The sequence below is a fragment of the Numida meleagris genome, chromosome 2 (assembly GCF_002078875.1).
Source record: "Numida meleagris isolate 19003 breed g44 Domestic line chromosome 2, NumMel1.0, whole genome shotgun sequence".
Taxonomy (NCBI): domain Eukaryota; kingdom Metazoa; phylum Chordata; class Aves; order Galliformes; family Numididae; genus Numida; species Numida meleagris.
In genome coordinates this window covers 93,636,036-93,660,079 of record NC_034410.1, presented here as the reverse complement: position 1 = coordinate 93,660,079, position 24,044 = coordinate 93,636,036, and the positions used below count along the sequence as shown (strand labels likewise).

General features: G+C 36.2%; 1 long non-coding RNA gene across 1 annotated transcript; it reads left to right on the top strand.

Moving 5' to 3' along the window:
• LOC110394977 lies at nucleotides 16,133-22,697 on the top strand. Its single transcript, XR_002436078.1, has 4 exons — nucleotides 16,133-16,251; nucleotides 21,017-21,133; nucleotides 21,814-21,858; nucleotides 22,189-22,697. It is a non-coding gene; the product is annotated as an uncharacterized LOC110394977 (long non-coding RNA).

Here is a 24,044-nt window from a genome sequence, read left to right as displayed (position 1 = left end):
GAAGTAATGTCACAATTCTTATTTCCATCTCTTAAACTTGTCTTATGCCATCTCCTAAATTTGAGTACATTGAAGAATATTTTATTTTGCCTTGTAAATTTCAAGTGTGCATAACTTTCATACTTATGATACAGTGTATCACACTAAATACATAAGATCAATCTCAACTAGACAAAAGAGACAATATTTTAATAGATTAGCTAACTGAGATAAAATCTGGCATTTATGAATTAAAATAAACACACTTTTTTTTTCCCTGCAGATTGCTAGGCAACAAAATAATATGAAGACATTTATCTTCATATTATTTGGCATCTAATGTGCGATGACAGCTTCCCTATCTACCGAAGATAAGCACAGTTAGGTATTTTATTTCCTTATCCAAAGAAAGGATATAAGAATGTGTGCTGGGTTAATATTAGCCGGCTGCTGGACCCCTACCCAGACTCTCTCTCACTCCACCTTCTCAAGAGGGATCAGGGAGAAAATGGGACAAAAACCACATGGGTCAACATAAAGACAGGGATATCAGTTACTAATTACTGCATTTTCTGACAGGAACATGCTCTTGTGCTGGTTCTCCATGTACTGTAGTTTCCTTCACGGCACATTGCTCCCTGCAGCCCAGGAGAGGCCCAGGGAGGAGCAGGCCACTCCCCCTGCAGCGCATGGGCACGGTGCAGGGTAGATCTCCCCATGCAGACACGGAGGAGCCCGTGGGGCAGTAGTGGATGAGGCCGGAAGGAGGTACGGACCGTGGGTACCCATGTGGAGTAGGACATGTGCCTGAAGGATGGACCCCGTGGTACGCAGCTGTGTTAGAGCAGTGCTGGGAGAACTGCCACCTGTGGGAAGCTCACTGGGGATCAGTTTGGGAAGGACAGCACCGTGGGAGGGATCTCACATGGAGCAGAGGCAGAGAGTGATCATGGAGGAGCGATAAAGTGTTATAGACTGACTGCAGTCTCTATTCCCCTGCACCCTTAAGGGGGAAGAGGTAGAAAAGGCTAGATTGCAGGGAAGGAGTTTTTAGTTTGGTTTTATTTTTTTCACTGCTCTATATACCTTGTCATGGCTAAGAAATGTGTAAAAAGTATGTTTCTCCCCATAACTGCTCAGTTAAACAGGAATCCATCTCTACAGAAGGAATGCACAGTTGTGCACCTTATACTTAGTCATGTGTGTGCAAACCTTGGCTAGGTTATTCTATTAAATTTTTTCTCTGAATTAACAAGCTTAGTATAAACACTGATGATAAATTCTTAAGGAAACACAAGTGCTAATGCAAGTTCTATATGCAACATGAAGTTTAATCCAGATTCTGAGGTGTTCATTGAGTTTTGGCACTTTGCTTAAAGAATTTGATTTTATGTTATTTTTGTAGAAACAATTGTGAAATATATTTATGTCATTCTAATATCCTTGAAACATTGATATATTGGAAAATGGAAAGTAATGTAAAACTTATTGATCAAGCAAAGAAAAGTGTTTTTTTTTTGTTTTTATTTTTACATGTATGGATCACATTGTTTTAATATTATTAAAACAATGTCTTACAAGTTGTAAAGCAATTAAAAAAAAACCACCTCTTTAACACTTAAACAGTGGCCAGGCTTGTTCTACCCATTTTTATTTAATGTCTAACCATGTGCTGTCACTGATTGGAATCCCTGGACTCAGTAGGGGAAATAAACAAACAATTTATCATTTTAGGGAAAAACTGTTCTCTTTACATATTTCAAACAAAATCAGACCTGAAGAGGCTTATTGATTTACTAGTAACACATAATTAATCTGCAGCCAGCAAACTACACAGAATCAATACCAGAAGTACAACAGATAAACCATGAGACCAACATTATGAAATATTAATAAACACCTACAAACAGCAGGCAGAGCTTGCCCCTCCACTCGTCCTATGAAAGTGGAAATGTAGATGCCAGCTGGGCACCTTCAGGCAGTGCTCAACCTGGTGTGCCCATGTTCCTGACTTCCCCAGGTTGTCTCCCTACTCCTTGCAAATTGTCACGCTTCCGCTGCACTTGTTCTTAAGCCTATTGTTTGGTGATTCTTGCTAAATATCTGGCTACTCTCTAACATGGCTGGTGGTCATTTTACTCTTCAGGGTGGTATCTTCCCAGACAGTTTTATGTATGCAATCCACCAATGTTATTTACATTTGCATTTTCATCTTTACAGGTGTCCATTAAGGCACTTTCCCACTAATAAAGGTATGAAGTGTTTATATTTGTAATGTAGGTGTTCAAATGCATCTGTTTGCACCCATGCCTAAATTCTTCTACTGACTAGTAAGCTAGAAAGAAAAATCCAACACTTCAAATGGTCTCTGAAACAAAATTGAGAAATAATCTTGCATTAAAGATGTTTTGTGTTCCTCATCCACTTTTTTCCCTTGTTTTTTTTTAATACAAATGATTCAACATACTCATTAAAAACAGACAAATGTACATTCTACCAAAATTGTAGATTCTGCTGAAATACAATTATGTTGTTGTCTTTTGTTATGTAGCTTTTTACTTATTAAAACACAATTTATAGAAGATATTTTAGGAGGTATTTTAAATGTCTTAGATATTATAGATGTATTAAATGTGGTTATAAGCAGCTAGCTTTTCCTTAGGTCTTTTACAATGCTTAATTAAACACATAAAAATGATGCATGGGAAGATGATTTTCAAACCCATTTTTTAATTCATTAAAATAAAAACAAAATTGTTTTCAACTGAAGCTCTAATTGAATGCTGTTGTTTGTTTTTTTTTTTTTAAAAAAAGAAAGTAGGTTATTGGCTGAAGATATTAAGAATGCAATTCCTGTAATTCACCTCATTCTAAATTGAGAGGAAAGCAACCAGGAGTCTTTTGATGCCAGGATGAAGTAAATATTTATTATCAGTAGTGTGGTAGCTTTTTAAAAAACTCAGCTTGCATTTTTAATCTCTTGATTTCTTTTCTTTTCTTATCTGTTCCTTTTTCCCTTACTGCTGTTTTGAGTATTATTCCTCTGTACCAGCTTCTAGACTGCTTTGAGCTAGTTTGTGTTCATTGGAATGAACACTACTCCTTTCAAACAGAGTGTTAGTTCTTCCCCAAACTATCACAACTATTTGAAGCAACCTTCTGTTTTCTCTAAAAGGACAATGGTTTTTAAGTTCTTTCTCACAGTAATTCAAACAATGTTCTTGATGTGTTGATCCTTGGATCCTGAAAGTCTCCTTCTCTTTTGCCTAGGAAGCCAAAAGAACTTCCTCGTAGCAGTTGTACTACAGATACAATTATCTTGTGCTTTCCTCCTTGAAATATTCACTTCCTCTAGTCATTCTATCACGTATGCCTAACACTTATGCATGTATTTTATCTATTGCTCACAGAGCCATTTCTATGATCCAACTTGACTCTTAAAATAGATGTTATTAATATCTTCAATTCTGCAGGAACTTTGAGTGAGGAAAAGGGATGGAGATCTTTCTCCTTCCTCCTCCATATTCACATCCTTTACTTTCAGATATCCTGAATGTTTATGGGTTTCCAGAGCTAAAATTATTTTTCTTCCAAAGTAAAAAGACATTAAAAGACTTCATTATTAAATGAGGAGAAAAGCCTGGAGGATCTATTTGCACACTTTTGTACTCAACTACATGAAAATATAAATAAGGAGGAAAATATGTGTTCCAGTTACTCTCAAAAAGACTATGAGAAATGTGCAGAATGACCTTATGTGAAGCTTATATGAAGAACTGCATAGCTTTGAGAAGATGAGGAGCAAGGGACAGAGAGGCTCTGGAGTCAAAATCCTGAGGCAGGACATGTTGCCACTCAGCAGAAAGCTTTTGTTTTCTTTTCTTTTTTTTTGGAAATGAGGAAATAAGACTAGCCATATGCTCTCTTTTAGAGTTATTTTTAAGCATCAGTGAATACTAGCTGAAAGAAAGATGACTGGAACCAAACATTTCAGGCTCAATATACAAATATTTTCAAAGAAAAATTCTAAATGACTAAAACTACTTTTAAGGGAGGTTAGTATTTTAAATTCATGTTGTATCAAAACAAAACAGGGAGTTCTCTTATTCCAAATATTCTTTCATTAACATTCCTGTCTTATAAACAGGAGACAAGGAATATCCTTGCCTGTTATATGTATAAAATCCTCTTCGTTTCAAAACCATAAGCCACTTACCTTTGTGTTAAGCTACACAAATAAATGAAGAAATACACTGTAATACAAATTTACCTAAGTCCAAAATAAGAAAAATACAGTATTGTGTATGTAAAGGTATTGTGGCAGTTTTCTGCAAATTTATTTCATAATTGCACTCTGATCTTTCACTGAAACAATTTTGTCTGATATTCTCTGCAAGAGTACTGTCACAGGGTTTTGCTCAAACTTATACTAGTAAAGACCTATACATTAAAAATTTACCCCAATTTTAATGCTCACTATTGTGTGAAATACTAAACAGCAGATGTTAAGAATTATACCTGCATGCCACTGACTTAAATCTAAGACTTTATATGATTGTATTTGTACAAGACCTCCTAACTTCAATCTAAGATGATGAATGGGAAGATGCTGAGAAACCCAAGGTATAGAGCATTCATATAGGCAGATAAACTGGAATACTGCATATTTTTTAACATATAAAAATAGAAAACACAGGAAAGTCCTATCACTGTTCTTAAAGAAGAAAAATGTACACAGATCCAAAACTTTGCCAAGGACAGCAAAGGAAGCTTACAATGTTTTTTTTTTTTGAAGAGGAGGTCTACTTTAGTACATTCTTTACTGATGCACTGTTTCTTTGTTTGTTTGTCTATATGAAACACTGCTATTCACCCTACTAGCTGTTTTGTATTCTTCCTTTCAATTTTAAACTCTATGGTTGGTATGTTATTTTTAGTATCTCTAGAATGGTTTGCAAATGTTTTCCAGATATAAGTTTATAGTAAAGATAAAAATCTAAACTTCTACATCTGTGTTCTGTACTACAGCTACTAATTTAAAAGTTTCGTAAAGGAGATTTCCCAAGGTGGAATAATTTCTCAAGAAATCATCTGGCTATAAGCAAAGAATTTCTCTCATTCATGTGGCTTTTTTGAGGGTTTTATTTTTGTTGTTGTTGTAATTTTTTAAGGGTTACCACGAAAATGGAGAAATATTTATTAAGAGTAAAGTCCACTGAGATCAATAAAGAAGGATTGAAGAAAACTACTTTTTTTTTTTCCACTTAAATCTGCATATCTGAAAATACAGGTCTTCCTGAGAGAACTAGTATAATGTGCTTCAGAATTAGAAGTGTACTGTGATTTGAGGTTCACACTTGGAATTATCCTCCAGGCACTTGCGTTAGCTGTAATTGTCCCACTCTCAGCATTTAAAACAGGGGAAGGGAAAAATCATCTACTGAATTATGTCTGAATGAAATGTAATTTTCTGTTTTTGCATATACAGTTGTGCACTAAGTTTTCTGACTTATGTAAAGCCTTTTACGTACCATTTTTTTAATGAAATGACATTTTCTTCTATGAGGTACTTTAGCTGTAACAAGAGAAATACAAATAATGTATGAGAGGCTGAAACAAGTATTCAGATTGTACTGAAGAAGTTACAGGCCCTGTTCTTGTAAAAATCTGTCAGAACTATCACTAAATATGCTCACCAATGCAAGTCTATCTAAATGATCTAGAAGTTCGGCCTTGAAAAAGCATTAATAAAAATAATTTTTTAAAAAGAGGGATATTATTGTCTTCTTTCCTTGAGCTTATCTTGATATATTATAGAATTACATTCTAGTAAAATTGCAGTATCCGTCAGTTTTGTTTTTACTAAAGAAAACAGTGCTATTTTAGCTACAATAAGCAAGAGTTTAGTTAAATTTGAGGTTTGGTCAAGATTGTAAGTGCAGATAAACTTCCTGAACTGTCACTTCCATTGTTCTTTTTGCATAGGGTGGTAGGCAGGAAGGGGGATGGATTTAGTTAAGTGCAGTCTGAAAACAACATTAAAGAATTTCTAAGCTATCATATTCTAATATGCTATATCATCTGATGGGAACATACAATACCAGCATTGGACACCCTGCTGGATATCCATTTATACTCTGATCTACTTTAGATTTATTCTTTCAGGATAATCTGAAAAAACAAGAAGCAACGTAACATATTTATTACCACTCTGCTTTTGCCTACTTTCTGATTCTGCGTAGCAGTAAGAAGCAGAAGTTCTTGTATACAAGGACTTCCATATCATTTGATGGCTATTAGCACAAGTGATAAAGCATGTTTTAGTTTCCATATCTCCTGACTGTGGACATTACTTCTGTGGCATAATTTGCATGTCAGTAGTATGAAATTCAATGAACAGCAGGTAGAAAAAAAAACACTACCTCATTTTTGCAATGTATTGTCTGAAATGAGGTGTTGAAGAGAAGAACATATTACTACTGAAACCAGAAAGGGAAATACTGGATTACATTTAACATCTGCCATCTGGGAGAATATTATCAGTATAAAACGGGGCTTAGCTGCTTTCAGTATATGATCCTCTCTCTGTCTTGGATCACTTGTACATGAATATTGTGGATCAAGTATTTCTAACAGAAGGATAACTAAATTGACTTGATAAAGTAACAAGAGAATATTGAGAAGCAAAAAAAACCTAAGCAGTCAGAAAAGAGAAAGTAGTATCTCTCCATCTCAAAAAAAAAATCTTGCTCTTTGGATTTCCATTAAGGTGCACCCAATACCTGTCTTCCTTATACCTTCCATGTTTTTCAACTGCTGCTGAGTATTTGTTCCAGTTTCAGTAATACTTTAACTCATATAAGACATTCTGTTTTTATTTTAGCTCTTCATTCTATATGGCATCTTACCAGATATGGTCTATTTGCCTACACTTAAATAATAAGCAGTTATTACTTCCTGGACCCTCATTGCTTCCTTGTGGCTGATTCCATCTTCTTAGCAACAGTTCCTCATTTCTAACACTTCGTTAAATAGCAAAATAATCTGGAAAAGATCATTCTTTTACAGAAGAAAAGAAACCAACGTCAACTGTAACAATAACTTGATCAACAAGTAATTTTTTTTTTGCCTCTTTGTAAAAATCTCTAGATCTGGACATTCTAGAGCTTTCTCAAACACAGATCAATGCAGTGCTTTAGGCTCCTTGCTGTAAAAACATGCAAAATCTAACCTGTATCTTACCTGTATCTTGCGTGCAATTTAAACCCATTTCTCCTTATTTTATCAAAGGCATTATTCAAGGAATTTCCAGTTAACTTTTACAGTAAATGAAAGGCAAACCAAACCTAATTGTCAACTTTTCCCCTTACCAGATCACGATTTGAAATCTTGTAATTATCCTCAGTGCTCTCTTCTAGGCTTTCTGAAATTGACTTATGCATTAACTGAAGTACCATTGTCAAAACTGAATAAAGCACTCAAGCTAATTCTTACCCACTTTGAGAAAAGTTGAATTACTGAAGCTAATACATGCCAATATGGTGCAAGCCTTCTTTAAAAGTAAAATCATCAAGTAATTATTTTAAATTGAATTATATCCAAGGCATAGCCCCAGACAGCATCTTACACTGTGCTATCTGACCCATTGTTTGCCTTCCTGTATTTCTGCAGTTTGTTTTTCCTGCATAGGCACAACAGCATTCCTGTTGTCTTTTCCTATATTTCAGCACATTTGGGCTTACATAAAACTTGGATCCTGTCATCTCATGTCCCTGCAGTCCCTCTGAGATTTTCTTTTTATCAGTAAGTCCAGTAGCATCCATTCTGTTTTCCACTCACTATGTCATTAAAGAAAATACTGACTAGTACTTAGTGTAAGACATATCTGGATGGAATTGCGTTCAACAAATACTCCCATAATGATAAAAAATTATTGATAATTGTACTTTAGAAGGGGTGTGTCTAACCAGTTTTCTACCCACACTGTTAAAGTTTCATCTCTTTCATGCTTTATTATCAGAATATCATGTGAGATTTTTGAAACTTTGGAAAGTCAAGATAAGGCATTTGTTGAATCTCTTATTTTTACACATTTTTTTTTATCTTTTTTCTCTCGAGTGACGTCATTTTTTGCCTTGCCTTTCTGGTTCTGATAAGCATATACCATATATCTGATTGAATACTCTGTAGTAAGAGCTACTTTCACTGTCTGATGTGCTGTTCCATGGTTCCCGTTAGCTCTAACAATTCATATTAACTGAGCTCTGTGCTGGTTTTCCATCTCAACTTATAGACCCACTATGAATTGCAATGCCAATATTTGAGTTCCAGATTTATTCTTTCTGCCCTCTGAAATGATGGCTGAATTCAAAACCAATGCATCACCCCAGGATCAGAGTTTAAAAAGATGCTTAGTGTTCTGAGTGCTTCTGCTCCTCAAGTAAGAGATGAGCATTGCTTGTCTGAATAAATGACTACCGCAACATAATAATAGCAACTGGCAGAACTGAACAAGCGCTAACATACAAGTTCTATTAACCTCAAATTATCATTACAGAGGAGCATAGATACAGGTAATGTGTTTTATAAATAAAGCATGCTACTTTATTAAATCAATACAAGAATAACAGGCTGTCCTGCAGTGAAAATGCTGCCAATCTTCAAAGAAGGCTATGCAAGGTGATTTGTAATTAGACTCCCTCCAGTTTCTTCACATTGACCTCAGAAGAATCCAGAACGAATAGAGATAAATAGCATGTTTTCAGAAAACAGCAAACCATTATGATAAAATCTATTTCAAAGCTCCCTGTTAAATGCATTTAATTATTCTGAAATTAAATCAAGCTGACCTCTATGAATCTACAGTGAGGCATTCCTTTTGGTAGGAAAACTCACAGGTTAACTCCTACACATCCTTGAAAGACTGTGGGTGAACAGAATCTCTCCAGTTGTCCCACATATCATGTTTTTAAAAAGAAAAACAAAGAACAAAATTGTAACCTCATTTCAGAGTCTGTTTGGATTCCAGAGAGAGTGGTGAGGCAAGACATTACCCTTGCACCACATACACTAAGTGACTGACTTTTATTGAGGTTTTTATCAAGTATGTCATTGTCTTGTATGAATAGTTACCCTATATTTAGATTCAGTAGACTTTTAGTATACTGACCACCTATCAAAATTTTGGCCTCTATAAAACCTTGCATACCCCATTTAAAACTAGAAATATAGACAGACAAATTTTAATTGCCATGTATAACAGGTTACATAATTCACCATGAAAGTCAATAACGAATTTGACCTTATGCTTCATAATTTCATAAAAATTTGCTAAGAGCACTGTGCTCTTAGAAAATAAAATAGCAGTTCTCCAATTTTTTCTTTATAGCATGAAACTTTGAGATCTTTTCTTGAGATCTTCTTATGCATCTACAGGAAACCGCAGTGACTCACCTTTCTCACTCTTACAAACATTGAGTGCCATTTATACAAAGGAGGCTGTTTGTTTTTTTTTTTCCCTGAACTTTTTTTTTCGTAGTTCTTCTGAGCCACTTGGAGAGCCCACCATGGACATTTTAAACACCTATTCCAAAATAAGGTTGCAAGTCATTGTCCCAGGTTGCTAGCTGCATCTAAGAAGTTGATTCATGATGCTAAACTACAGCAAAGGATGTGCATAATGAAGTGTTAATATAGCTCTGTCTGCAGTATATCATGCTCTGTCATCATACAAGAATAGCTGGTCTGCTGGTCAAGGGAAATCATTTATTTCCTTGTACTGATCAGTAAAAGAAGCCTATATAAGAGCTGTCTTGATGCAGTGATGCTTAGGAAGTAAATCAAAAGTAGGATTTGCACTCCATTCTTGAGACTTGAAATATCTGCTGTGGAGCAGCGCAGTGATTAAAAATTTTATTTAAAGGACTGTTCTATTAGTACTATTTACTTACTGCTGCTAACCAAGATATTGTAAGATTTATAGAAAAGAGCTGTGTTAAAGAAAAGCCACAAGCACTGAAATCCTAATTAAGTGATTTCTAATTTAGCTGTAAAAGTATTACTGGGAGACTATTCATTCTTGCAAACAACTTTATTTTATACCAAATGAACTTTTATTTAAAAAATAGTAAAAAAAAAAAGCCAAAGGAGACTTCTATTTTTTTTCTAGTGGTCCTGTATGGGAGAAAAATGTCTTATGTTAGATGTGCCTGCAAGCGAAAAGGAGATTGACTTAGAAAATACAAAGACTGGAAGGGTTTTGGTAAAAGAGTCTCCTAATATTCTCTGCTCCAGAATGCTTTGAAATGGGTAAAATAATACAAAAATAGTCAAAGCAAAGGACTGAGATCCCTGGGAAAAAATTCTTTCACTTTGTGCACTCAGAGAGCAAACATTCTCATCTCCTAACCTGATTTCAGCCAGCAAACCTGTCAGGTAACAAAAATCGAACAGCTTTTACAAGCTGAAAGAAAAACAGACAAATTGTTTTTACATCATTTCAAGAGCCTAACAAAAGGCTGGAGGTAATAAAAAAAATATTGAAGCATTTGTTATCCTTTTACAGGGAAAGCATTCTAATAAGAAGAACATTAGGTAAGCCTCAGTAAACCCATCATTTATTGTTAATCAGTGCTTTCTGGGAGGATTCAGACAAATCCCAGAATTTTCTCTGCTCTAGTTTGCCATTTGCATTTTCCTAACTTGTAGTATTATCTTAAGGGTAAAATCTGTCCACACAAATACTGTGTAGGTTTAAGATGAACAGGAGACCAACTCATTGGAAAGAGTTGGTCATTTTCCAAAGAAAAGCATCACTAATGGAGTCAGTGGAATTGTCCATAATAGCTTATGTAGTTTAAATCAGTGAGTGTATGTAAGTGACAGTGAATGTTGTGGTTTAACCCCAGTAGACAGCTGAGCATCACACAGCATCTTGCTCACTCTCCCACAGTGAGATGGGAAAAAAACAATCAAAAAGGCAAAACTAAGAATTCCTGAGTCAAGATAAAGACAATTTAATAGGTAAAATGAAAGATGTGCACGCAAGCAAAGTAAAATTCGGAATTCATTTACCGCATCTCATCAGTAGGCAGATATTCAGCCCATTTCCATGAAAACAGGGCTCATCATGTTAAAAAAAAGACTAGGAATGTTTCTGTTGGCTTTTTTTCCCATTTTATTTTGGCCTGAGCTTTCAGTATTTTTCAAGCTGAAGTTCCTACTACTCTGACTTCTTAACCCAGCCTTCTAAGTTGTCTCAGATTGGTAAAATCTCATTCTAATTGACTGAATTCACTCTAGGGAATTCTTACAAATCTTTTCTAAGCAGAATATGCAACCATAAAGAATCAGAGCTGAATGGAGTATTTTCAGTGCATAGATTACATTGAGAACAATGGTGTTCAGAATGAACAAAGATTTGTAAATATCAAATTTGAATAAGCTGAAAGACTGAGATGGGACAAAAGAGGGCAAATGAAAATAATTACTAGGGTATCACTATGAACTGTGAGGGTTTTAATTAACTTTTGGCTTAAGTTTTGAGGTTTTTTTTTTTAATTTGTCACATTTAGGCCAAAACATCTGTCTGATTTGGAACAGTGTTTAGCTTTTTATAGTTTTCCTTTTCTGCCCCTGTGAGAACTCCATTATTTATACAGGTTGGCCAAAGATACTATCTGTGTGTCAGACTGCGTTACATTTTTTTTTCCTCATCACCTTAGATACTAACTTATCTTCATATGATTTAAAAGTGATTTAGCTATTAACTGTTATTTAACTTGTCTTACACTTGCTGCAAGGAATCATTTTCTACCTTTAGTGATTTCCACACTGTGTATTTTAAGACTAAATTATTTAAAATCATGTTTGTCTTCCTATAAAATTAAAGGTATAGCCTGCTGGGAAATGTATTGCTCATTAGAGGAGTAGTAGGTAAACTATTTTTAATTTCTCCGTGGCAATTAGAAAAAGAGAAGTGGCATAGATTCTTCCCATGGCACAAACTGTACAAAATAACTACAACAACAAAAAAATCAAAATCATTGGTTCAGAGTTAGCAGTAATCTAATCCTTTGTTTTACAGCTGCTGTGTTGGTTTTGTTTTTTGTTTTTGTTTTTCTTCTTGTGTGGAACGTTTCTACTTAGATTGAACAGTAAGTTTGAATATAAATAATTTAACATTGCTGCGTCCTGCCCAGCCTTCAGCACTCAAATGAAGTTAGCAGAAGATGTTCTGGGCACAACCAGAAGAAAATTACTTCTGTAAAGCAATGTTGAAGCTTACTTAGATGTAGGAAATAGGAAGCACAAATCCATATATAATGCATGCATACTATGAAAGGTATGTTTAGCTATTTATTGCTATATACAACAGTCAGCCTCCAGGGCAAAAACTATCTCAGTACCAAGGTCCCTGTTTGTAATGAATAGAAGGTTTCTTCTTCCCACTCCACTTTTTTTTTTTTTTTTAAAAAAAAAAAACCTCAAAACCACAGGCCAAAAATGTTTCAGACTGTACTGGACTATTATGTGGTTCATCTGGGGGGAAATAACTGCAGACATCACAATGATATTCCTTTAATCAAGAATAAAATAAAGAACTGCCACATTTACAATTATCGCTGTAATAACTTTAGTAGTAGCTATTTTATAGAAACAAAAGAAGAGTATTACAGAGTATTTGCGGTTGCTGTTTTTCAACTAAACTTTTCATAATTGCTGTTCGGCAGTAAGTTCTAGTTAGTTCCTCACCATAATTTATGAGTGCTGCTTGCTGTGTCCATGGATCTCTCGAAGAACTCCAAGAAACCCCATTTCTGTCCTTGACGATTTCCTCTGTTCAGATGAAACACTTCCATATTTTAGTGAGATAATCTCAGAATGCTTTATGTTAGTATAGACAGCAGCTGTCACAAAGGAAAACTACTCAGGTCATATAGTTTAAACTGTACTTGAAGTAGTTTATTGGTTTGCTGATGACATTCAGTTAACTAGCAAACCATTAACTATAGAGCCAGGATCAATATCAGTAGTACAACAGATAAACCACAATACCAGACATTATGAAATATTAATGGATGCCTACAAATTTATAAGCACTCATAACTAATCTGAAGGTCTGATGCCATACACAGTTAAGCGTACTCCCTCCCTGACCCCAGGCCATCAGGGTTGCAGATACACACTCCCACATACATCCCCTGTCTGCAGACACTCCTAAAAGAGGTGTGATGGGGCTCAGTTTGTACCCACCCTGCTTCCTGAGGCCCCCAAAACATTGGCTGGTGAGAAACCCCCCTGCTTTGCTAGCGCAGCTTCTGCTTTATATAGGGGAAGTTTTCAAAACTTATACGTCCTGGTTTTAAAAATTCTAGAGTTCCCAACCTCTGACAGAATTTAAGACTTATCACAGAAAAGCTACTTTCTGCAATCTCAAGCAGTGCTAGAACTTAGTATGTTGAAGACAAAATGGTTCACCAAACTGAAGTAGAGCAAACACTGCTTGGTTTTCCTTACCATTCTGTTGGCACATTCTTTCAGAAGATAAGGATATTTTCTGCACTAGTGAATTGTTAGTAAAAAGAATATATTTTCTATTGAATTATCATAGAATGGCTTGGGTTGGAAGGGACCTTAAAGATCATTTAGTTCCAGCTTCCCTGCTATGGGCAAGGTTGCCAAACACTAAGTCAGGCTGCCCCATCCAGCCTGGCTTTGAATACCTTCAGGGATGAGTCATCCAGAACTTCTCAGAGCAGCCTGTTTCAGTACCTCAGCACCCTCTTTTTGGCCTTCCACTGGATCTGCTCCAATAGCTCCTCATCTTTTCTGCACTGAGGACCCCAGACCTGGACACAGTGCTCCAGATGGAGGTCTCACAAAGGAAGAGCAGAAGGGGAAAATCACCTCCCCTACCCCACTGGCCACCCCTCTTTTGATGCAGTCCAGGATTGTATTGGCCTTCTAGGCTGCAAGCATGCACTGCTGGCTCATATCCAGCTTTTGGTACACCAGAAACCTCAAATCCTTCTCTATAGCGCTGCTCTCAATGAGTTCTCCCAGTCTGTAGACATATCTGGGATTGTCCTGGCCAAGGTGCAACACCTAACACTTGGCCTTGTTGAACAACATGAAGGTCAAAAGGGCCTATGTCTCAAGCTTGTCCTCTGGATGTCATCCCCTCCTTCTGCTGCACCACTCAACTTATTCTCTGCAAGTTTGCTGGTGAGAATACACTCAAACCCACTGTCTAAGTCACTGATAAAGATGTTAAAGAGCACTCATCACAAGACTGACCCTCTGGGGACACCACTCATGACCAGCCTCCACCTGGACTAAGAGCTATCAACCAATTCTTTGACTGCTACCAGTCAACCAATTTCTTATCCATCTTACAAACCTGAAGAAAACTATTCAATAAGTTGTATGCGTGTTTCAGATTCATTCTAGATTAGATTATCTTTCTTTGCTAAGATGGTTTCACATGGAGGAAGTTGCTGCTTCTTACACTCCTTTATTAGGTCTTCAACACACTGTGCTTCAGCAAAACTTAAGTAACTCTCCTCAGCAGATAATTAACAGAAGAAAGTCTACTTTTATTCACAGTATTCCAGATTGTACTGAAATAATATCTTTTTTTTTCCTATAAGTGTTGTATATTAGCATGCCAGCAGGATAATGTCCTGCTTTGCTACTATAACTTGGGGATATAAGCTTTCCCATTCCCTCTTCTAGGTGAGGAAATTGGAACCTTAGTACACAACTCACAGGAATATGTTAATAATTACACACCTACTGTTATAAAAATGTAAACTTCACATATGACTTATTAGTAATTTTTAATTAACACCTTTTCTGTTTATGAAGAAGTGAAACTGCTTCAGGCAGGTTCCTAGTAACATACCAGGTATTCACAGATAAGCCAGTATTCACATACAGAAAGATGGAACTCACCCCACAGATAAAGGCACTCTCTAGCTATGCCACCCACACCCCCACAGAGCAGTCTAGGATCCAGAGGTACTCTCCCAGCAGTGGCTGGCCCGTATATGAGTCCAGTGTGGCTCCACCCTGGGTCTACCCCTTCATGGGGAGCACAGGTGTAAACAATTTGCCTGTGATCCTTGGGCCAGTCACACCCCCTTACCAGCTCCTTAAGCACCCTGACCTAACAGTTCTCCTACAACACTCAAGGTGATATTAGCTAGGTAATTCTAGACTTGTATATGATTCTAAAGGTGGACACTTCCTGCAGTGCAAAACAGTGCTAGAGTCTGAAAGAGGCCGTTTATCTAATTAGAGATCTAGTGTCAGCATGCTATATGAGGCCATATTCAGACTTGGTTTATGCAACCACCCCTATAAAGAAGTTGATGTTAAAGCTTTGCTTTTAATCAGAGCTGCAATACAGATTCAGTCCAGCAGGAATTGATAAGTACAGGTAATAGCTGGAATAAAACAGTCATCAGCCTAGTTCATAAGGCTGATTCGTCCCTCTGTACTCAGCACTAGTGAGGCTGCACCTTGAGTACTGTGTCCAGTATTGGGCCCCTCACTGCAAGAAAGACATTGAGGCCCTAGAGTGAGTTCAGAGGAGGGTGACAAAGCTGGTGAGGGGTCTGGAGCACAGGCCTTATGAGGAGCGGCTGAGGGAGCTGGGATTGTTCAGTCTGGAGAAGAGGAGGCTCAGTGGAGACCTTATCACTCTCTATAACTACCTGAAGGGAGGTTGTAGTGAACTGGGACTCACCCTCTTCTCTCTTATAACAAGTGACAGGATGAGGGGGAATGGTCTGAAGCTGCATCAGGGGAGATTTAGGCTGGACATTAGGAAATTCTACTTTTCTTTCAGAAAAGTTGCCCAGGGAGGTGGCTGAGTCACCATCCCTGGAGGTCTTCAAGAAACATTTAGATATAGTGTTGAGAGACATGGTTTAGTGGGGTTATTGGTGGTAGGTGGATGGCTGGACTGGATGATCTTGTAGGTCTTTCCCAGCCTAGCTAATTCTATGATTCTATAAGGAATATCTGGGTATGCTTAGATATCAGATGTGTAGAAGTTCCTAAGACAGATTTGAGTTGGACTAAGGTTTGGTAGCGATGAAAGAAAGTGCCTTATACAATTTTTTTGTTTGCATCCCCAGCAGTTCTGGAGTCTACTGGAGTAGCTACCTACTGGAATCACTTCTGAATCCTCAGACATCTCTTCACCCTCCTCTGGCTACACTATAGGTTATCTATGCTTTGGACGCATAAAGGTATCTTTCTTAGGTATGCTGGTGGTTTACTGAAGTGATTTCTTTCACTTTTGTACCCTCATGGGTCAGTCAACACACACAGCCTCAGTAGACTTTTGTGTTATGAATCATCATGCCAAGTTGAGAATTAACAAAGGGTAAATATTTTCTCTGAAAACCTATCATAATGAATTGAAGCAAAATGCAGCCAAATATATGAAGTATGATAGGAGAATGCACTGGCAATTTTAATAATCCTACTTTCAATAACTGCCTATATGCTTGCTTTCAGTACAGTTTGCTAATCTGTGTAGTAGTAAACAGCGTTCAGAAAAGAATTATACATTTTTCTACTTTGTGTTTCTGCACCACAGATCCTTCCCTTCTTAACGCAGTAAACAGTTAAAAGAAGTAAGGAGCTCTCTTGGGATAGTGTAAATATAATCACTGCTTGCCAAAGATAAACACAATAATTTAGTTTTCGTTCTTTTTCATTCCCAATTTAGTCAGCAAAATAAATGAAAGTACAGTAAATCATCTACTCAGCAAATGCTGTTAGTGTCCTGAGTGACAGAGATCTTGTGAATAATTCATTTCATGATTAGCATATCAGAGCAGAATTTATTCCTGGAGAAATACCTTGCCAAGCATCCTGGACCTTTGATTTGAACCCACCTGTGTATATTGTAATCTTATTCATTTTTGTTGGGCTACTAGGGTTAATGCAGAAAAAGAAATATTGTTTCAAGATTTTAATTGTGCAGTTTCTTACTATGCAATCAGAAGGCAGAAAAGAAACCAGCATAGAATCATAGAATCATTTGAGTTGGAAGGGACCTTTGAAGGTCATCTAAGTCCAGCTCCCCTGCAATGAGCAGGGACATCCACAGATAGATCAGGTTGATCAGATCCTTGTCCAGCCTGACCTTGAGTGTCTCCAGGGATGAGGCATTCACCACATCTTTGGGCAACCTGTTCCAGTGCCTCACCACCCTTATTGCAAAAACCTGTTCCCTTTTATCTAGTCTAAACCTCACCTCTTTTAGTTTGAAACCATTTACCCTTGTCCAGTCACAACAGACTGTGCTAAAACGTCTGTCCCCTTCTTTTTTATACCCTCCCTTTAGATACCGAATCATCCAAGCAAAGCTTTTCCTTCAATCTCCTTTTATTTGTAAAATAGTGAGCTTGAATAATAACATGTTATGAGCTGATGGAGTTTTGTTGTGGTGGTGATTTTTTTGTTTTGTTTTATCAGCAGCAATTTCATGGTATGGTATATAGTTTTCTGATCAAAACTGCATGAAAATCGTATTGATAGAATCAAACTTTCAATACACCCCGAGATGTCAGTGAATTAAACTATTAATAAAATAAAAATGATCCTGAGACTTCAGAAGAGGAACGATCCCTTCATGGTGATGGCTGATAATCTCTGTATTTAACAATCAGTCAAGCTTTCTGTTATGAATACCCTGATTTTTTCATCAGAGTGTTCAGAGCAGAACAACTCAGTCTACATAAGGTAAATGCCATTGCTTTATGCATGAAATATAGTTATGGATGTCAGCACAAATAAATATTATTTTCATCAAATTCAAAATGCATTCAGGGTTATTTTTCAATTTATTAGAATACTGATGACAAAAATGTATAGCTCAAATAGTTGGTATTTTCTGAGTCCTCTTATCCACCTGAAGCAAAAAAAAAAAATCACTGTAGGAGTACAGCTCTGTTAGCAAAGATACTAAGACATCTTTTAAGTCCTAGCAACATTTATTTGTGTAGAAAAATAACCATTCAGATAAGATACGACACTTCAAAAGTATTTTCTTCTATACTTACTGCCAGAGTCCTGCTGTACATAAAATTGGCTGTGGTATATTGTTACATTCAATAAAACGAGAGAGAATGAGTCACCCCAGTGACCGAGATGGATCAGAGCACTGCATTCACACTGGAAAGCTAAAAAACAGTCACAGAGTAGATAATGGATTTGTGAAATAAATTAGACATCTGAAAACTGTTTGTGACCAGGAAAAATAAACCTCCAATTTGCCATTAATAAAGGTCAGGGGGAAGGATTAGGATGAACGGTGGAGCCCCAGTTTTGCTCTGACAAGCAAGGTATCCTACAACGAGGTTTTCCTACTGGAATCCTTCATTTTGTATAAGAAAATACTGAAGAGGGGGATTCAGAAGAAGAACTCCATTCTTAAGGGGTACACAGAAACCAGGGAGAAAATGGCTCACTGTAAGCTGTGTTTTACAATGTCGTTATTTTTTCCCTAATGAAGAGAATATTTGATGTGGAAAACACGAAGGGTTAAGCCATTTCCCTTCCTCTTCAAATTCAATAGACTGTAACCAGATGAAAAGCTTTAGAGAGTGTTAGGATATTATGGTATGGGAAATTGGGGAGGGAATCACCTTGCAACCAAATATTCCCTGTGCATCTGCTAAAACAGCTAATAATGAAGATAAGAAAGGGCTGTAGTGCCTTGCAGTGTTAGCTGTTCAGTGGTGAAAATGGAGAAATGGGAATATCTTCCTTTTTTAATGAAAAAAGTAAAAAAATATGTTTTTAAAAAATAGCAGTAAGAAACAAATGTCTTAATTGCAGCTATAAGTATTTATTAACTAGTTCTAAATTATTGGGCTAAATTATTTACTTCTCCATATTTAGAAAATAATTTGTATGAAAGAGGAACAAATCCTAGTCCTCTGACAGATACTGTTTTGTTTTTTTTACTTTTACTTGTATTAGTACTATAAGGATCACATATGAAAGCATCAGTTAATTTTAAACTTCAATGAACAGGTATCAGAAAGAAGTAAGTAAACATCACAGGGTGATTCTGGGAAATGGAGTTCAAGCTGTACATTATTCTAGTTTCATTGTTTCGTGAATTTTCTTTTTTATTCCAATTATTTATTTTTACTAAATTGAAAATCTGGTTATTAACTGAAAAGAAAGAAAATAAACGCACATCTATAGAGCAGAAATAATATGTATATAATGGGAATGTAAATTCTTGCTTCTTTTTGTAATTAAGCTTTCATTTCCTCATTATATTTACTCTATTAACATTTTTCAATCATCCTTCATTAACCGTATGCATTATGAATATTCTCATTGAAAACAGGAAATATAGATTATGTTACATGCATAAATCTCTGGAGAGCTGAAGTACAAGACAGTAAATTTATCTTTCTATCTGAAAGAAGCTGATGTGGAAGCAATGTCTGAACAATATATGAATCTACTTTTTTGACTGTTAATTTGTTTATGCTCTAAGTGGCAGCTGAGGAATTCAAGACACAAATAAGATCAGATATCTATTTATTTTATGGCTTTCCATTTTCTGTAAATCTTCCTTTCTTCCAACAAATAATTGCTCAATCAGCACATCTCAGTGGTTGTTTTACAGTGAACCAAGAATATACACAATAGATATAAGAGCACTTTAATTGTCATTACTGTAACTTGGCAAATTTTTTTTCTGTTGCCATTAAATACTGTGTTCAGTTTTGGGCCCCTCACTGCAAGAAAGACATAGAGGCCCTGGAGCATGTCCAGAGAAGGGCACCAAAGCTGTGAGGGGTCTGGACCACAAGTCTTGCAGGGAGCAGCTGAGGGAGCTGGGATTGTTCAGTCTGGAGAAGAGGAGGCTCAGGGGATACCTTATCACTCTCTACAGTGACCTGAAAGGAGGTTGTGGTGAGGTGGGGGTTGGCCCACCTCCTCCTGTGTAACAAGCAATATAATTAGAGGGAATGGCCTTAAGTTGTGCCAGGGAAGATGCAGGTTGGATGTTAGGAAAAACTTCTCTGAAAGAGTGGTCAGGTGCTGGAAGGGGCTGCCCAGGGAGCTGGTTGAGTTACTGTCCCTGGAGGTGTTCAAGAAATGTTTAGATGTTGTACTGAAGAACATGGTTTAGTGGGAAATATGGGGGACAGTTGGACTGGATGATCTTGGAGGTCTTTTCCAACCTTGGTGATCCTATGATTTTAAATAACTTAGTATATAAGAACAGTACAACCTCCTAGTATCTCTCCGGATTCTTTTCTGCGTTACTTACATTTAACGGTTTGTGTTTAGGTAGAGCTAATAGAAGCATATATCTTATTTTTAATCTCATTCAAACATTACATAATAGAGTTTTTGTTATGATTATTTAAATAATTAGGTATTTACACAGGTTTTACAATCTTCCTTTAGTTGGAAATTGAAGTTGAAAGAATCCTTAAAAATGATCTTTGTGAAGCACGGAACACAACACTGTAAAGTAATGTTGGAACTTCTACATTCCATCTGATCTGAAGTCTGTTTAAAGCAATATTAGCTCCTGAATGCTGCCAATATGCTACTTCAGGATCCTTCTGCATCGTGGATATCATGTATGAAGTAGCCATATTAATACTGACATTTTGTTGATAATTGATAAAAGTTTAAAATTCTGAATTCAGGACCCAGTAACATGGTTCTCCAAATATGTATTTGGATCCTCTTTGGATAATCTTCAGATTATCCATCTGAAAGAGCAATTCATATCATAGAATCTGTGGGGCATAATTGTCCTGTAAGGATGAATTATTCCTCCTCTTGTCTGGAACACTGAAAAAGTACTCATATCAGATGGAGGTCTCACAAAGTCGGAAGGTCTCATGAGAAATATCCTGAATAGAACTGAGTCTGTATTATATAATTATTTTATCACCATATACCCAAGCACCAACAACTCCTTCTGTAGTATGAATAGGGAAGCGTGGGTGTCAATCACTGTCGTTTCCCCCAGGATGTTAGCATGGAATAAATATGAACGTCATTCCATATGCTAAATGCTCGTCACTGTGGAGCTCCTGGAAGCATTTGCAATGGAAATGGAGACAGCTTGACATGATCATAAACCACAGTAAGTTGTCTTGCATATACAGAGGTTACATCCAAGTTAGCCTGAACTATTCTGGACAAGGTGCTTCCCGTGTGTTCAACACAGAAAAATGTATGAAATGTATTTTCTGCTGTTTTATTTACATACATTTTTAGCTTTAATTGTTAAAAGGTTAGACTGAATGTGTGCGTTTATTTATCATTTTAACATGGAAATTGTTATGGATGTGGTTTCAAATTACAAATGAATTTTAAACAAAGTTAAAATGTTTCTTTAATAAATGCTTTCTGATTAATCACTGAATAAACTTGCTGTGCACAAAGAGAATTGAGATTGGCAGCAAGAAAACACTTTTAGACTGAAAAATGTGCTAGTGAAAGAACTTACATCAACACTACATACTTTCTAAGAGAACTCATTTTATCATGATATGAGGTAATCTGGAAGAGTAAGTCTGTGATGCAAACATTTTCAGTTTATTTAATTACACTTGTCAGGTTTTGCCCCCTCTGTGGGAAACATGTGCTTGGTGGGTGAGACTTTCTTCACACTATGATATGTGCTTCCTCAATACTCTTTGTTAATTTAATTAAGAAATTACCATCAGAGAGGTAGTATCTATTAAGTATTTTAATCTGAATACACAAAAAGGGCGTCTGACCTCATTCTGTTTTGTTTGGCTTTTCTGTGTCCTACTATAGCTACTGGAAGAAAGTATGGGGAGAGCACAAGCAGAGATAACAGAGGTAGGATTAGCTATATTATCCAAATGCAATCGTTGTATTGTTTATGTTTAATGATTAATGGAAGATTTTATTTGGCTTTGAGTAAAATATCTTTTTTTCTTTTTCCCGGTTTAAGTATTTCTTGTTTATTTCATTGTAACATAAGCATTTTCACTGGGTGAGGAAAAGTAGCTACTTCATTAGGGATAACAGATTTTTTTAATTGTCTTTTGACATCATGGCATCAAATCTTACTAGAGAAATAGAACTTAATTACATAACATTGAAGTTAATGAAGCCTGCTTTTGTATAATGTTTACCTTGACTACTCTTGCCTTTCTTTCTCCTCAGGTGCCACACATCCAGGCCTCTGCTTGCCACTTTCCCCCTTGACTGGGGAACTGGAAGAACATCCACCTAATAATAGGGGTGTGGACTGACCTGTGCTTATCAGCCCCAGACAGGTGCTGCCTCTCCTCCTGTTCCTTGTCGTTCAAGGAAAGCACTAATTGGAATGGCTGATAATATAAAATATCTCTTAATCATGTATTTGAGATCTGTACCAAGCTATGACATTTGCCAGGCTCAGGTGAATTTAGAGATCTGATTTTAAAAGATGGCAGAGACAGATGGAGAGCTAGCAAAACTGTATATATTCTGTCTAGGTAAAAATAAAAACAAGTTAAGGATCTTAAAACAAAAATCTCACATAGGATGAGATCTTAAGTGATAATTTCTGAAATATGTTTCATAAAAAAATGATTTGCTTGACACCTTTCCTTTACCTGTCCACAGTTTTCACTGAGATGGTCCTGATGCCAACAGCTTCCATTATGTTAGTACTTATACTGTTCCTCTGAAAAAGTAATATAATCTTTTTTAATTATTTGTAAATTATAAAATAGTAACAGCTTAATAAAGAACATACTTAAAATTTATTATAACTGAATTTGTAGGCTGAGCAGTTATATAGTTGATGATCTTGTTAATATGCATATACATCTGCTCCTACTTACCACTCCCTTTTAGAAACAGAGGGTGCCTAAGAGAAGTGCCTATTTTGCTAAATAAAAGGAGAATGTAGGAGAAAATGACATTTTTCATTTCACTGCAAACAATGAAGTGTAAAATAGAACAACTGCAAAGTCATCAACTGCAATTTTCAGCTCTTCAGGATGTTATTGTTTGCCAGATTTTTGAAAGGCCTCGCTGCAGTAGCTGTGGGGCTTTTTTCTAAGTTTGGCCATAAGTATTACAGTGGGAGTAATGATATGCTGAGTTCTATTGAAAATCATATTGGTGCAGAACAATTGAGGGAAAAAATTGGCACTGAGCCCCTTAGAATAACAAATCACACATTGCCAAGCTCATGGTTATAGTTTATAGTACCTGACTGTGCTCTGATTCAGAAAAATTGACTATTGGTCAGGAATACAAGCAATCATTTAATCATATCGTTCATCTTAGATGTAACCTGAGGGAGAAAAAAAAGTCCCTAAGGCCAACTTTTTGATAATATTCAAATGCTACTATAAACTATCATAAAAATAAATATGAATTCTGAGATGTTATTAGTTAATGAGTAGGATTTTTATTATATTTTCTTATTTTTTAATTTTCTTCAGCTTAGAAAGAGGTAAAAAAGAAAAAAAAAAAGGACAAGACAAGCAGCAGGTAAGAAACCAAGTTACCTAAATGAAATTAGGAATAATGTCTTAAAAAACAGGCAAGCAATTTCTCAAAAAAACAATGCAATTACTTTCTTAAGTCATTTCAGAAATACAAAATTTCCAAATTTTTCTGTGTAAGATTTTTCATGCATTAAAAATAGGCTGTTTAACATTTGAACATTGCACAGCATAAATGTTCTTTAACACTTTTCCCGTAAGTAAATTTTCTTCTCATAGTGTCTACCTAATCATCAATGATTGCAATTATTTCCCTTTTATCTGTGTTTAATCGGTGCCTTCACACTTTGAATATGAATGCAGTTCTGATCTCCTTCCTTTTTTTGTTCCCCCTCTCAAAGTACAGACAAGGACAACATGGATAAAAAGATACTGAACAGTTTCTGTTTAGGATAGAGAGGATATGACTTAGAGATGATATGAGAGATCTAAAAATCTAGACTAGCTTAGTCAAAATCATTAGGAATAACCACTTCACTCTCTTTCTCATAATAAAAGAATCAGTGACATCCAATGAAG